This window comes from Rissa tridactyla, chromosome 4 (assembly GCF_028500815.1).
Source record: "Rissa tridactyla isolate bRisTri1 chromosome 4, bRisTri1.patW.cur.20221130, whole genome shotgun sequence".
NCBI lineage: Eukaryota > Metazoa > Chordata > Aves > Charadriiformes > Laridae > Rissa > Rissa tridactyla.
In genome coordinates, this window is record NC_071469.1 from 51,852,987 (window position 1) to 51,867,239 (window position 14,253).

The 14,253-nt window shown below is 41.3% G+C and overlaps 1 protein-coding gene across 8 annotated transcripts in view; it reads right to left on the reverse strand.

Annotated features, from left to right (window-relative positions):
• LDLRAD3 (low density lipoprotein receptor class A domain containing 3) overlaps nt 1-14,253 on the reverse strand; it is a 111,749-nt gene that overhangs the window by 58,803 nt on the left and 38,693 nt on the right. The gene's annotated exons all lie outside the window — the stretch shown is intronic.

Below are 14,253 nucleotides of genomic sequence, written 5' to 3' on the forward strand. Positions count from 1 at the left end.
ATAAGTCCAGGAGGCAGACATCTAAGTAAGTCCTCAGGTGGCAGACCACAACCCTTGGAGGCAAAGGTCTAGCTGGACTAGCCATAGCTCATACACACACCCCCAAACCTGCAATGCCAAGTCCACAACCACTAAATAGCAGCAAAATTCCCGATTTTGCACATCACCAAGCTTCTCTTGCTTGCTCAGAGAAGCCAAGCAGTGAAGAGCCCAAGGTAGACAGAGATAATGAACATGACAGCCAGTTCAGAAAATTTGGGATCTGGAGGCAAACTTGGACAAAGACAGGTGTACAAAGAGTAAAGAAACCTCTAGAGAAGGAAAGGAGGAATACAGAGCTATCAAGCGAGTTACTGTCTTTTTGAGAATAAGAAGCACAAGAGACCTTCATTAAAGTATTGGTCAGGCTGCAAATATCAAACTCAAAAAAGAAAATGCTACAATTAACACCGCCTTTATTCAGCACAATTTATATAAAATTGGGTGCAAAAGGAACATGAGTTATATGAACTGCATCTCTTGCTGTACTTCTCTCTATCATCCATTATACAGCTCTTCAGGACAGAAACTACATCCATTTCATAGCACCAGCACAGCTATTCATATATGCCTAAATACTAACAGTAGCATCAAAATGTGTTTAACAAATGATTACAGAATCTCATTACGATCTCAAGTACTTTGCATTTTTTACTTCACTGCACAGCAACTCTGCATGGCAAGAAGAGAACACTGCCCCCAGCTACAGTGATGCAGATGCTTCCACCACGGTGCTCAAGGCAAGCACCAGTTAAGTCTTGTGGTATCACCAGTGTAGAACAAAGCAACTCCCAAAGTAAAAATCAACTTAATAAGATGTATGGTGACATTTTTTTTCTCCCTTTTGCTTTTTCAAATTAGCACATGACACAGTGGACCACATCACAGGATGCTGAACTCTTCAGAAAGTCCACTCTAAAGCAAACCCAGTCACTGCGGGAAGAGCATGCTGGTAACTGCAGGAAGGTGTGTACGGTGCAATGCGAACACACGGTAATACCATGCACGGACCATTGATGGGGGAACACCAGAAAAGAAGCCAGCTCCATAACTTGTGGGCCTTTTGAGTAAAGGTTTCCTACTCCTGTATCAAATCTACAAGACGCATTTACAGCTCACAGGTTTTGAGATGTGACAGATCTGGATATCACAGCAACGGGCAGTCTTTTTATATAGCCATACGGCACATCAATACGCCAACCTGCACAGTATTATAAAGCTAGGACAGGGTCATGGACAACCAGAGTACAGACAAAAAAAATGTATATCAAATTGGGACAAACAGCTTCAGCATTAATTTGGAAGGAATCCTCTCTTCCAGGATTAAAAACTAAGTGCAGCTGTAGCAAAACCTTCTTCTATCACTCAGCAGAGTGCATATAAACTGTTTTAAACCACAGCTACAGTAACTCTTGCTTGATTTAGTGTCCTCCAAAAGCAAATTCCTGCAGTTCCTCTCTTACATGTTTTTCTTTATTATACCAGTACTTTTCAGTTAGGATTATGAAGTGTCAAATAGCATGTATCACTGAATTTCACATATTCAACTACCACTTTTTCTGAAAAGTATCCAAGGTCCACTTGGGGAATAAAAAAGTGAACCACTGCTTCATAGAAAAACAGGTGATAAATTATCCTGAAATAGCTGCCGTGCTTAACACCATTGGCAATGAAAAAGCCTCAGCCAAGACATCCAAGCCCCTGAAATTCTTCACACAACTTCAAAGAGTAACGTCTGTGTTAGAGGTTTGAGGCAGATTGATCTCAGCTAAATAATTCAGTAACCACAAGGTCTGAAGCAGTACCATACCCCCAGTCTTTAAGCAAAAGCAGCAAAACAAACACCTCACCAACAGATTCCCAGACCGTCACTGAAGCAAACAGTCTGTATTAGCGTTTGACCAGTATTCAGCTCACTAACCAGCCAGCCAGGCTGCTGCTGGGAACACGTGGTAATAAAACATGTATGTTAAGAGGTGCCCAATGCTTCACATGTTACCTTTTTGTTGTTGTTTTTCTTTTTCTAAAAGCTAACATCTTTTTGAAACCATGCAGCGCGTTTAAGTTCCCCAGATCAAATGACTGCCTCTGGACAGCTTCCTTTTTTAGAGATGTATTTTGAGCCACAACAGTTCCAAGAAGAGGAGAGGGAGAAGAAATAAGAAAAGAGGGAAGCAACTGTGTTTTGTCCCCGATAACATTTATTGAATTCCATTTCTTCAAGCAGGTTTACTTCAGTCGTTTGGGGTCTGAATTGAACAGCTATCAACTTTCTGGAAAATCACATTCAGAGATGCTCTTTTCCATCTCTGAAAATCCTGCCAAATTAAAGCTTCAAAATTATTTACTTGTAAAATTTCTAATATGGGTCATCTCTTACTGTTCTAGGCACACCTCAGAGTGAAAATCGTCAAAACCTGAACCTCAGGCTCCCTGAAGAGCAGAAGTCACGTGCCAGCCCTTTCCTGACCAGAGCTACAAGCTGTGGCAAATGCTGCAGGAGCTCCATTTCAGGTACGACAGACACACGTCACATCGACCTTAGCTGTCCTGGTCACTAAAGGAAGAAGGTCCAAAGCACATCTGCACATCTGGTGTATTACCTTGAGTTACCATGGTAAAACCATAAACAATATTTAATGTTTGATCAATTCTGGAGGAAAAAGGTGCTGGAATGACCATGAACAAATAGAGTTTCTGGAAAATGCACTCTTTCTTCTGTCCAAAGCATCCTGATACCCCATCAAAAAGAAGGAGAAACCATTCAGGACAATGATTTAATGGAAGTATTACTTAGATAGCTATATAATGTTTAGTTCAATATTTTCTCCCCAGACCTCTTCCTATCTCCTCCTCCTCTTGAAACAGCAGTCAGAGAACAAGAAAATTCTGTTTTAGAATAACTGTTTATCAAAAGAGCACGTACTAGTAACCACAACCAAAAACTAACAAGAAACTAAACACCTTCAAATTATCTCTAAGTTTCCCTTTTACATAGTCCACTGATTTCTATATTTTTTTTTAACTGGAGGGAAGGAAAAAACAACAAACAAAACCCAAATGTAATTCTCCGTATTTGCAACAGGTATGATATATACACACACCAATCCCAGTTCAAACTTACATTTACATTAGACACCCTGAAAAGATAAAAGGGCATTTCAAACACCATAGTGATTCACTAGTCACACAGCTAGCAGTTTACTAGACACAAGTCTCACTCCCAAATAGAGCTTAGTTTTCCAAGCTCCAATTCCAGATACAAAATGCATTTCTCATATGCTGTGCATAAATGCAGGAAAAATGAGAAACCAGTAATGTCTTAGTCCAAGCCACGTCTTCTGACTCTGGAGAACTCCACTGGGCACTTTCTATTTTATTTTGAATTTGACATCCTTGTCCTCTGGCACAATTTTCCCAAGGTTTTCAGGCAAGCATTGCTTGGTTATTGCTCATAAATTTCCTATGGAAAGCACAATCATTTCCTCCTGAGCAGAAACACACCTTCCCATTCTGCAGTGATCTCTGGAGATACCCTTAACATGAAGGGGCTATCCATTTTCCTCAGGTTTTCGGCACCCTCACAAGTAACAGATACGTACACCAGGGTCACGACTGCCTGTAGCAGATTCCAGTCATGTGCTGCACTATTCGCACCACTCCTCTGCAATTCCTACTGCCATTGCATGACTGTTACAAAAAAGGTTTTCTTCTCCTTTGCTCATCATTGTATCTTCTATTGCATAGATCTCCAGTTTTCAGGCAGATCTGTATGTGAAAAGCTTTAAGTTTATTTAACAGCAGCTACCTATTTGGCTCCTTCAATGACTTCGGCTTTGATAAGCTTTCAAGGACAGCATTACCTTTGCAATCTATATCCTACTGTTACCCTTGGTTGAAATGGGCTCAGGGTAATCAAAATTACTGGGATATCCGGAACTGACAAAAGAAAGTGAAAAAGGACACAGCTGCGCGTGGATCATCTGACCTCTGGTGTTATAATCAGCTAAAGGAAAGGGAAGGGAGAAGTTGGTTGTTTTTAAAGGAACTGGCAGGTCCTCCTGAGCTCAGGTCTCTGGAACCTAAGAAACTGAGAGACCACACACTGGAGGGGAAGGGGTGAGGACTGGCAGACACACTTGAAATATACAGCAAGAAATCACACAGCAGCTTACAAAACCATGTCTAAAGAAAGGCTACTCAAATAGCACATCCAGTCTGGATCCAATCGCGGAAACACAGCAAGGGCAAAACCTACCCCAAATAAAACAACATTCAACCAATTTGTGAACCCATGGCAGAAAAGGATTGATTCACTCCAGTTCCACTCTTCGTTTGTTACCTAGTCACAGCAGAAGCAATCCAGGACTGAAACATTAACATGAATCTGTATTTACATTACACAAACGGGGATTGCTGTGGCATTTAGAAAGAGATGCCAGTGAACCACCATGCACTGGAGAAGCTTCCTCTGACTTCCTTAGCCGGGGGAAGAAACTGCTCCTCACTAAAATATTCTTCTCATCTCTTAAAAATCAAACGCGAAGCAAGTTGTGAAGATGGTGGCAGAGAAATGCTGGCGACAGGGTATAAGCTTGCCAAACATTCCCCCCAGGTTGGTTTGCTTAAGTTCAAAAAAACCATTTTGGCAGTTGTATGTGCGAGTGTGCGAAGTCGCTCCTTATGCTATGCAGAAACCAATCCTCCCACCCCCTCCTTTTAAGGCTCTAAAAAAATAGTAACTTCCCATCAGGACCATTGTACATTCAACTGAAGGTGTGACAGTTTGCAGGCACGGCTCTACAGCATTAACAGCAAAACATTTTGCTATCTTTAGGGTACCAAGTGTGAAACAGCACTATTTTTCAAAAAGCGTAATCCATTTTATTATTTCTCAGCAGGGGAAAAAAAAAAATCAGATTTGGCATATAATGTGTAAAACCTTGTACTGTATATAGATACACACTCTTGTATAAAAGCAACTCTGACACTCTTGACTTGGCTACAAGGACTTAAAATCTGACTGGAAGGTTACAACAGTTGTGGATTACAGGTTTGAGGAATATAGCCAGGTCAAGGTGGCACCTGGCATGGCCCAACTTCTTGGAAAAAAAAAGTGTCGTATGTAACTGTAAGTAGATACCTAACCTACTGTTTAGATATCACAGTAACATTTTAGAGCTGTGCCCCACTACAACGGCACAACGCTTCAAGAGAAGACATACATTTTTAACAGGTTGAGTTTCTCTTACAGAAGCCAGTACACGGTCTGGCTAATGAAACTTCAGGGAAGAAACTTTCTGACTGAGTCCTTACTGTTGAGCTAGCTAGTCCGCACCTCCAGCATTTCACACCAAGTTACAGTGAACTAGGCACTGCTTACTGCACGCAACAGATGCAGAGACAGCACACCACAGGCACCCCACAAGGACAAGCACATTTCCTTCTTTTAACTCTATGAACATTTCTGGTTTGAAATATTTCTCAGTTATTTTTCAATCTGGAGTGAGGGAAATGGACAGTAGCAGATCGAACAGCAGACATTTTATGACAATGTGTAGCTAGGAGTAGGCGGCACAGTATTTCAGCATCAGCAACTCTGAACTCAAATTTTTGCGTTAGAACCCCTCCAGGTAGCAATCACACAAAATAACTTTATGCTGCTTCACACCCACACATCTCAATCCAACAACAGATGATGATTTACTCAGCTAATCACAACTCAAGTACTTGCATGTGACAAGAGCAACTCTCCAAACAAAAACTTCTGTGTGCAGCTGCTGCATTATTGCAGAGCCGCAGATATTTTCCTGACTTAGATAATGAACCACCTTAAACTTCTTTGCTGCTGTTAACTTATGTTGAGAGATGCCACAGTCACATCAGATTGCACTGTAAATCCAGTCTCTCTTGATGCGTTCATGGTGAAGCACAGGATGACTCTATGTGAAGGAGTTAAAGGTAGCCATCTTTTCAACTTGTCCCTGCTCTTTGAAAAACAGGTTTTAACTTCAGTTTACAAAGAAGGATCGATTTTACAACGCTTACTTAACGCAAGCAGGACGGCACCAGGAAATGACCCCTTTCACCCCAAAAAACTGATATAAACCCTAACCCAGTAAATACTAACAGTTATTTTGGGTTAGTTAATTGCTGTTTGGACCCTACAGTATTTTCAGGTCAGTTCCCAGTGGGAAAGCCACCGCTATGTGCAGTCATTCAGCTGCCTCGGCACAGAAGGCAAATGCATCATCTGTTGGCTCACAGAGCTCTTCAACAGGGCTGTCTCGCAGAACGACATGGAGAAGTTTCACTTCCTCTGCTTGCTTTTTCATACCTAGAAAAAAGCTAGCACTTCAGTACTATTACCAGTATAAAATCCACACAACAGTCTACTATGCCAGAAGTTCTCCAATTCAAGACAAAACAACTACTTAAGTTAATGAGTTTTGATCCCAAACACAGCCAACTGCAGAGCATTCATTGCACCTACAAAAAGCCCTTGGGTCACTCTTACCTTTGCTCCCTGTTTAATCACTCAGGTGAAAAGAGTTGCTAGTCATAAACTGCTAAAGTAAACTCAGAGAAAGTGAGCCTAAAACACGCTTTATTTTAAAAAAATAAAATAAAAAATGCTGCCTTTAAAGTAGTGAAATTAGCCCCATAGGAAACATCAGAGGTTGCCTTCAACACAGTGAACTATCACCCACTTACGTGGGCAATACTTGCACTATAATTTACAGTAAGAGAGAAAGGACAATGCTAAAGTAAAAAAGCCAATGGAGTCTGCTGCCATGAAGAGTGAACTGCTTCCTTTGAAAAGGAGAAAAAGAGAAAGCTCTTCAGAGTTGGACTACTACGGCTCAGTGGTCTTTACTTTTTGCCAGGCACTAAGGCCTTAAAGTAATCTTTCCTGGTCTAGAAGTTTACATTTCATCACAAAGCAGATGAGATGTCAGAAGAGAGCACAGACAGAAAGCTTTTCAGACATTCAGTAAAGCGACTTCTCACTAAAAGAAGTATTTTTTGGAAGTTACTTCTCATTAAACAACCTGAACAATAATATCATACAAAAGGAAAAATACTAAATTAGCTGTTACGCCGTACAAATTAAACACAACTTCAAAGTTGTTAAATTACTCAGGATGCATAGAGGCAGGACAGAATACTGCCCTTAAGGGACTTCAGAAGCAGGGGCAACCCTCCTCAGAGGACGTCAGTGTGCCCAATGGACTATAATCTCTCACCCCATCCCCCATCCTGGACTACTAGCTACCCGATCTTTTCTTTCAGTTGTGCCACTGAATCCATCCAACTGTTAAACTTGTCTCAATTCCGAGTTCTCCAATCGGGCTATTTACCGACCCCCACCTAGAGGAGACCATCAAGAGGATTAAATAATTAGCACCACAAGCCCTCTTGATCTCCCTGCATAAAAAGCTATTGAATGTAAATAGCTATTGCACTTTCCCTGACTCGTGTAAATTTCTGCAATTGAGCTTCAAATGAAACATTCGCCATAGTCACTTCATTATAAATCTTATCATAACCACTAAGTATTTGGTTGCTTAATCACGAGTGAAAACGAGTTAATTCCAGTTTGATATTCCAAGTTCGAGAGCCATCTGAGTAAGTGATAAAAAGATCAGCAGCTGGCTTACAGCATCTTCCCAATTAATGCAGATGCTTATTTCTTGCACTGCTTAATATTCAGCTTTGCTTAAGAATTCTGATGTTTGTCATCTACCTGCAGGTCAACCAGGAGATAACAGGAAGCAGTGAGAAAAACAGGAGGAGACTTAAAACCACTCAGTGATCATAAATTGTGAATAGCAGTCCAGAGATCTTCCATAGGTATACGTACCACTACTACAACACATACAACTTTTCTAGAAGGAATTACTAGCTTTCTGCTGTATATTCTAGTCATTTAGAAAAAGAAAAAAAGCATTAATTTCATTAGCCTTTTACACAAATTATTAGTGTATTATAAACAATAACAGGACCACTAAGATTGCATTTACACAATTTTGTAAGATTGTTGTTTGCACAACACCTGGAAGCCTGGAATGCTAGCACATGACAATGCTTAATCCATTAACATAAATACACAAAATCTACTCTAACTGCAACTTTTCATTGCCATGACCCTTCCAGGGTGCAAGCTCTGGTAGAATGCTTCTCTCTTCCTTAGTTCTGGCCGTGCTGTTGTTTGTTTTCTCCTTCCATATATTAATCCCTCCTTCTGTAGGTAGTCAATTTAAAAAAAAAAAATCCTTAGAGGATTCCTCAGAGACTTGTGTTTTCTCCACAGACATTTAAAATGCAGTAGATGTAGTGTAAGGTAGGGCACCACAAAGGTACACTGTTAGTCCTGTTTATAGGGAGAGTTAAATTCCCAGATTGTATGCTCAAAAAAACCACAAGACCCACACTTCCACAATTTCACATAGATTTTAACAGGAATGCAGAGTTCTAAAGTATTCAAGTTGCTGTAATTACACTAGTTATTTTAATTCACTGCTTTTATATTTATCCTTATGCCTTTATCTTGTTCCTTGTGCCTGTATCGTCCTCCTTCATGCTCACGGGGGATCAGAGAGCACATTAAATCAGTCCGTATTTGACGGCTAGCTCAGTTACGTGGATCAACCATTCAGCTGTCTTTGGACACATCCATTTGCAGCAGAGGCTTGTCACCATCTCCAAAACTGCACATGGAAAAACAACCACAGCTCACAGCCACCTAAGCCTCTGGAAAGTACCACGACCCATGTCACTGCCACTCCACACTTTCCAAAGTAGCGGATGTAGATTTGATGAACTAACGAGTACAAGCTCAGCTCTCTCTTGAATGGTGTTAGAATCATAAGATAAAAATCCTCAAACATGACAAAGCGATTTTGATAGAGTTTGTTTGGGTTGTTGTTTTTTTTTTACGTGACAGGTTGCTAAATTGCTCACTTGCAGGTATTCATTACTTGCTTAGTTATCTTTTCCAAAATGTGGTGAGCTTTGATACAACACACACCACAGCTATTTCACTCACACTACTACAAATTGTTAGCTAGCAAGAGAGAATCCAAACTCATCAGAAACCAGCACTGGAAACTTCTCAAAGCTAAGAGTGCACCTGGCTAGCAGCAAGAGACTGAGATGACTTCACCTTTACACATGACGGGCCAGTCCAAAAAACTGTTGCAGGTACGCAATGCTGAATCTCAATCCCAGGAATCTGAATGCATCTCTTGAAAACACCACCCTGACCCTGATCTTCTTTAGCATTAGCCTTAGTTAACACCAGGCTTTAACTCATGCTCATTTTTTGGGGCCACCGATATATTAAACAATTCAAAGTCAGTAATCTTTACAGATGGGTAGGATTAGTCCTACCCGGGGTCTTGGCCTGCTGCTGTATTTCTAGATCTCAGCTGGTTTAGACAATCCCTAGAGCTTACTGATGTTACTTCTGAATTGGGCAGACATTTCTTATTAACAAAACACTGCATCTCGTTCTTCAGTGCACTGAGCTCTGGTTATTGAGCCTAAAGCCTAGTATTTAAAAGGATAGCGGCTAGAGTTATTTTCTGCCCTTTGTTCCTGTACATGAAAGCCATTCATTAGACTGACTCTGCTGAGTGGCTAAACCCAAGCAAAATATCTTCAGCTGTAATAACTGTACTATCATAATAAGCAGTCATTAAATAGCTTATAGAGATTGCAGAACTCATTGTCTCTACAAGACCTTTTCTCTCTGTCTTTTAGCGGCTTCTACATCCAGTTACTTATTCTTAGCAGCGTGAAAGTCACGAATTTGACGGCTCTCTCAGCAAAGCATAAGGAAAGGTGAGGACAAATATCTAAATTCAGACCTCAGCAGAATGATTTAGGTTGACAGTAAATGACCATTTATTAGTAAATTTTGTCAGTGCCTTCATTTTAATGCTGGGACTTACAAAGGGAAAAGCATGGGTACATAACGCGCCTTAATATAATTCCAGCTTGTGATCTTCCTGTAGAGCAGACCAAAGCATGCTCCTGATGAAGGGTAAACTCCATAAAATTTTTAAATTTTTTTTTTTAAAGCAGTGAACAGTGACAAATCTATAGGTCTTCTTCTGAAAGCTACTCCCCATCACAGATGGCAGGACAAGGCAGTCTGACAATCCTTATCTGAGGCTTCCAGGCATTTGACATGGATTTGAAGCTAGTGCAGTCCCCACTGGATCCTCTTCCTTCCTACTGCAGGCTGCAGCAGGCAGCGTAGGAGTCTTGCATTCAACAGCTTCTCCAATGACAGAGCAACTTCCTCAGCCATGACTTCGGTTTCAGTGGGCTTTTTTCATTTTTAAATATTTTCCACGTCTCTGATGCTGTGAAGCTTTAAATACATGCAGTTCTTCAGAAACTACCTGTTTTGTAGAAACTGGATGTAATTAAGTCAGTCAAAATGCATCTGAAGTACCAGTTTGAAGATGAAAACCTAACTGACCTGCCTTTGTTCTGTGAGAATTTCAGTTTCACAGCTGAAAGGTTTTAAAGCACAGGAAAAGACTCTTCAGGCAATCTAGGAAACCCAGACTGCTAATTGCAGAGTGTGGGTTTCATTTAGCATTCTTGTGAAAAGACTCTTTATATCTCATCCACGACTATGTGTAATTGTTTGTTACAAACACTTTCCTGAAGACTCTCCATTACTCCTGAACACGTAGAGCAGTAAAACCTCTTGCAAATGAACACCAGAGGGAGCAGTAAACATTTGTCTGGTAGGTATTAAACTGGGAGATGGAACAATAAGGTACAGGAAAACTTGGGGAAACTTAAAAAATAGTTATCAAATATATTGCTAATCCAGTCTAATTCCCCACCAGTGCAGGGCCAATGAAGAATAAGAGCAAGTGTGCAGATACAAACACTTTGAATGAGGTAAGCTTAGTTGTGCCACATCTCCCACCCCCCACTCCACCTCCTGATAACACCGGAAGATTTATAAGGTCTTCTGGGACCATAAGGTCTTCTGTGTGCATTTAGATAGATTACATGGAACTGAAAATATACCCAACTGTCATGGTTTCATCTGGGATGGGGCTGACTTTCTTGACAGCAGCTGGTGTAGTGCTGGGTTTTGGATTTGGGATGAGAATAGTGTTGGTAGCGCAGTGATGTTTTTGGTTGTTGCTAAGCAGTTGAGGCCTTTTCTGCTCCCATCATGCAGCCCCACCAGCTAGTAGGCCAGGAGTGCACAGAGCTGGGAGGACACGAGGCCGGGACAGCTGACCCCAACTAACCAAAGGGATATTCCATGCCATATGACATCATGCTCAGTGTATAAAGCTGGGGGAAGAAGAAGGAAGGGGGGGGACATTTGGAGTTATGGTGTTTGTCTCCCCAAGTAACATGATGGAGCCCTGCTTTCCTGGAGGTGGCCTAATACCTGCCTGCCGATGGGAAGTACTGAACGAATTCCTTGTTTTGCTTTGCTTGCATGCATGGCTTTTGCTCTACCTATTAACCTGTCTTTATCTCAACCCAACTTTTTCTCATTTTTACTCCCAACAGGGGGGAGTGAGTGAGTGTCTGTGTGGTCCTAGTTGCTGGCTGGGGTTAAACCACAACACCAACATAGAAAAGACAGACACAAAGGAATGTAAAAAATAGGGCATTTTTATTATATATAAACACAGAGTTCAAACTACACAGTGAAACCAAGAACATGGTTAAGAGATACAAAAGAAAAAATGAAATCAAGGATTAATATGCCAACATATCAGCAATGAACAAGTAATGACAGCACTTTCTCAAATATTATTCTACTAACCTGCCAAAGTCAATTTAAAAATGCTTGCAAAAACAACAACAGAAGCATGGTTACAACCATAAAGACACAGATCAGAAGATACTCCCACGACACATTAATAAAAGCCCTCCAAAACACTTTACGGAACTGAAGATAAAAACAAAATTTAAGTTTTCTCTCAGGCCTTCATCTTTGTACTACTGCATGCAGCCTACCAGATCCACGAGTTCCCAGAGTACTTGTCACCAGGACCCTGGCTTCAGCATGGGTCCCAAGGGCTTCAATTCCCTGATACTGAAAGGCTCTTACCAGATCTGCTAGGCACCTGGATTAAATTGCTTTGTCAGATCACCCAAATAGGAGTCACAGTCTTCAGGGCTATGAGATTTAGCTTGCTGGTGTGGGACTCCAGAAAAGCGTGGCTCATCACACCACACTGAACGTAACCCAGGACTGCAGACATTATAAACCCTTCAGTTCTGACTACAAGGGGTCCCCTGCAAGCACATGTATCCCAGGTAAGGGACGAAGCTGACCTTAAGCAGAAGCCTGCTTAGCAGGTGCCTTCAACACCTGCCTGGGGAGTGACAGTTAAAATTGACCATTTTCATGCAGCACTTCACTTAATGAAGACATTCTCCCCCATGGAGAAGACTTACTCATAAAGAGTGTCTGAAGGACAACTGGAGCAAGGTCTGATGATGATGGATTGCTGGTGATGAAATGAGCTTTTTAATCCTGCAGTTCCAGATGTTTCTACAGAGGCGAGCTCTTGCTAGCCGGTGCAGAAGTGCGTTGGCAGCATATGCTTACAAATATGGATGGTGCCCTGTTGCTCAGATATCTATATACTCCCATCACACAGCCTTTAGGATTGACTCAAAAACCTGCTTTACCTTTCTGTTTGTGTTGAATGGGCAACAGTGGCAACTGGAAATAGAAATATGTGAGAGACAGAAGTTCCTAACACAAGAACATACTGCCCCAAGGCTATCATTGCATACGATTTTTTTTCTAGCCCACAGCCTACACACTTTAGCCTTCAGGTTAACACAGCTAGTTACTGTATACGCTGTGTGCCGCTACTTGTACATAGCCGAACACACAAACCTGGCATGTAAGAAACAGCTCTCTGAAGAACAATGAAGGAAAATCTACACTTCTGGGTATTTGGTATGTCTCTAATTCTGGCTGCTGTCATGCTAGGCACTTAGCACGGATGATGTGCCATGCTCTGAATCTGCACCATCTGCTGCTTGTTAGCCGACAAAGGCAGCAACATGCCATCTCTCCACTAGCTGTTGCTCATTAGCTGACAAAAGCCATTTTCAGTGTTCACATTGTTCTTTCTGTAATAATCTAATACAAAGATTTACAGAGAGCGAAGAAAAGAGGAAACAAAGATGACAAAGTAAATTATGAGCTTAACTAAGAATATTAGTGTAGTCCTAAATCTCAAGGAGAGAATCCTTCTAACAGCAGGATGCAGGTCTTGGCCCTAAAGGAATATGTCAGCAGGTCAGCACTAAAGATAATCCATTTACCTCAAAATGTTTTGAAACATGCAAGCACACACTTCTAGGCTCTTTCCATTCAGGTTCTCTGTTTTGTGCTATTCTGGATCTTCTGGCCGGGGGAATGAACTATAAAAAGGGTTCTCCATTTTGGGAAATGCACTGATGATAGCAGATTACTCAAACTATAGAGAACTGTAAATACTCAGAAAACATTTACACTGCTATGGTCAATTAATTCTTTTTCAAGCTCAATTAGTGGCTTGGAGGAAAAGCCAGAGATACTCTGCTTCAAGGAGAAGCAGTTCTTATTTACGACAATGAGAATTCCCTCCCTCTTATGCCTTCTCTCAACCCTCCTCCACAGATAAAACACAGATAAAATTTTTCTGTCATCACATTGCCATGACAGAAGGCAAGAGTACAAGAATCGTTCTGTGCACTAAACAGCATACAGACAGCTGGCACGGGAAGTGTTAAACTGATCACGGGTCAGGGCACAGAGGAAGCAAGGATGATGACAGATGGTATGGATTCCGGTGAGTGTGGGAGATGAGGAAAAAGCCCACAAGCAAAGTGACATGGTTAACAGAAATGGTCCTGCAAGGCAGGAGACAGAAAAGGGACAAAAGCAAGAGAGGAAAGAGATAAGACACGAATGGACAAGGTGCAGGTAATTCTGCTTCACATCTTATTTCCTGCTCACACCCGGACCAGCACTTTTCACTCACTGGCCACAGAAAATGAGAACCACATTGCAAGTTTTACATTTTCCTATTTGAAGGGGAACAGACAGGATGAGATGCTACAGCAACAGAATTGATAAAATATTGCTGGACATCCATGTTCAACCATAAGGCAATCCAAAAGAGAAAGACTTTGCACATAACCACACACATGCAT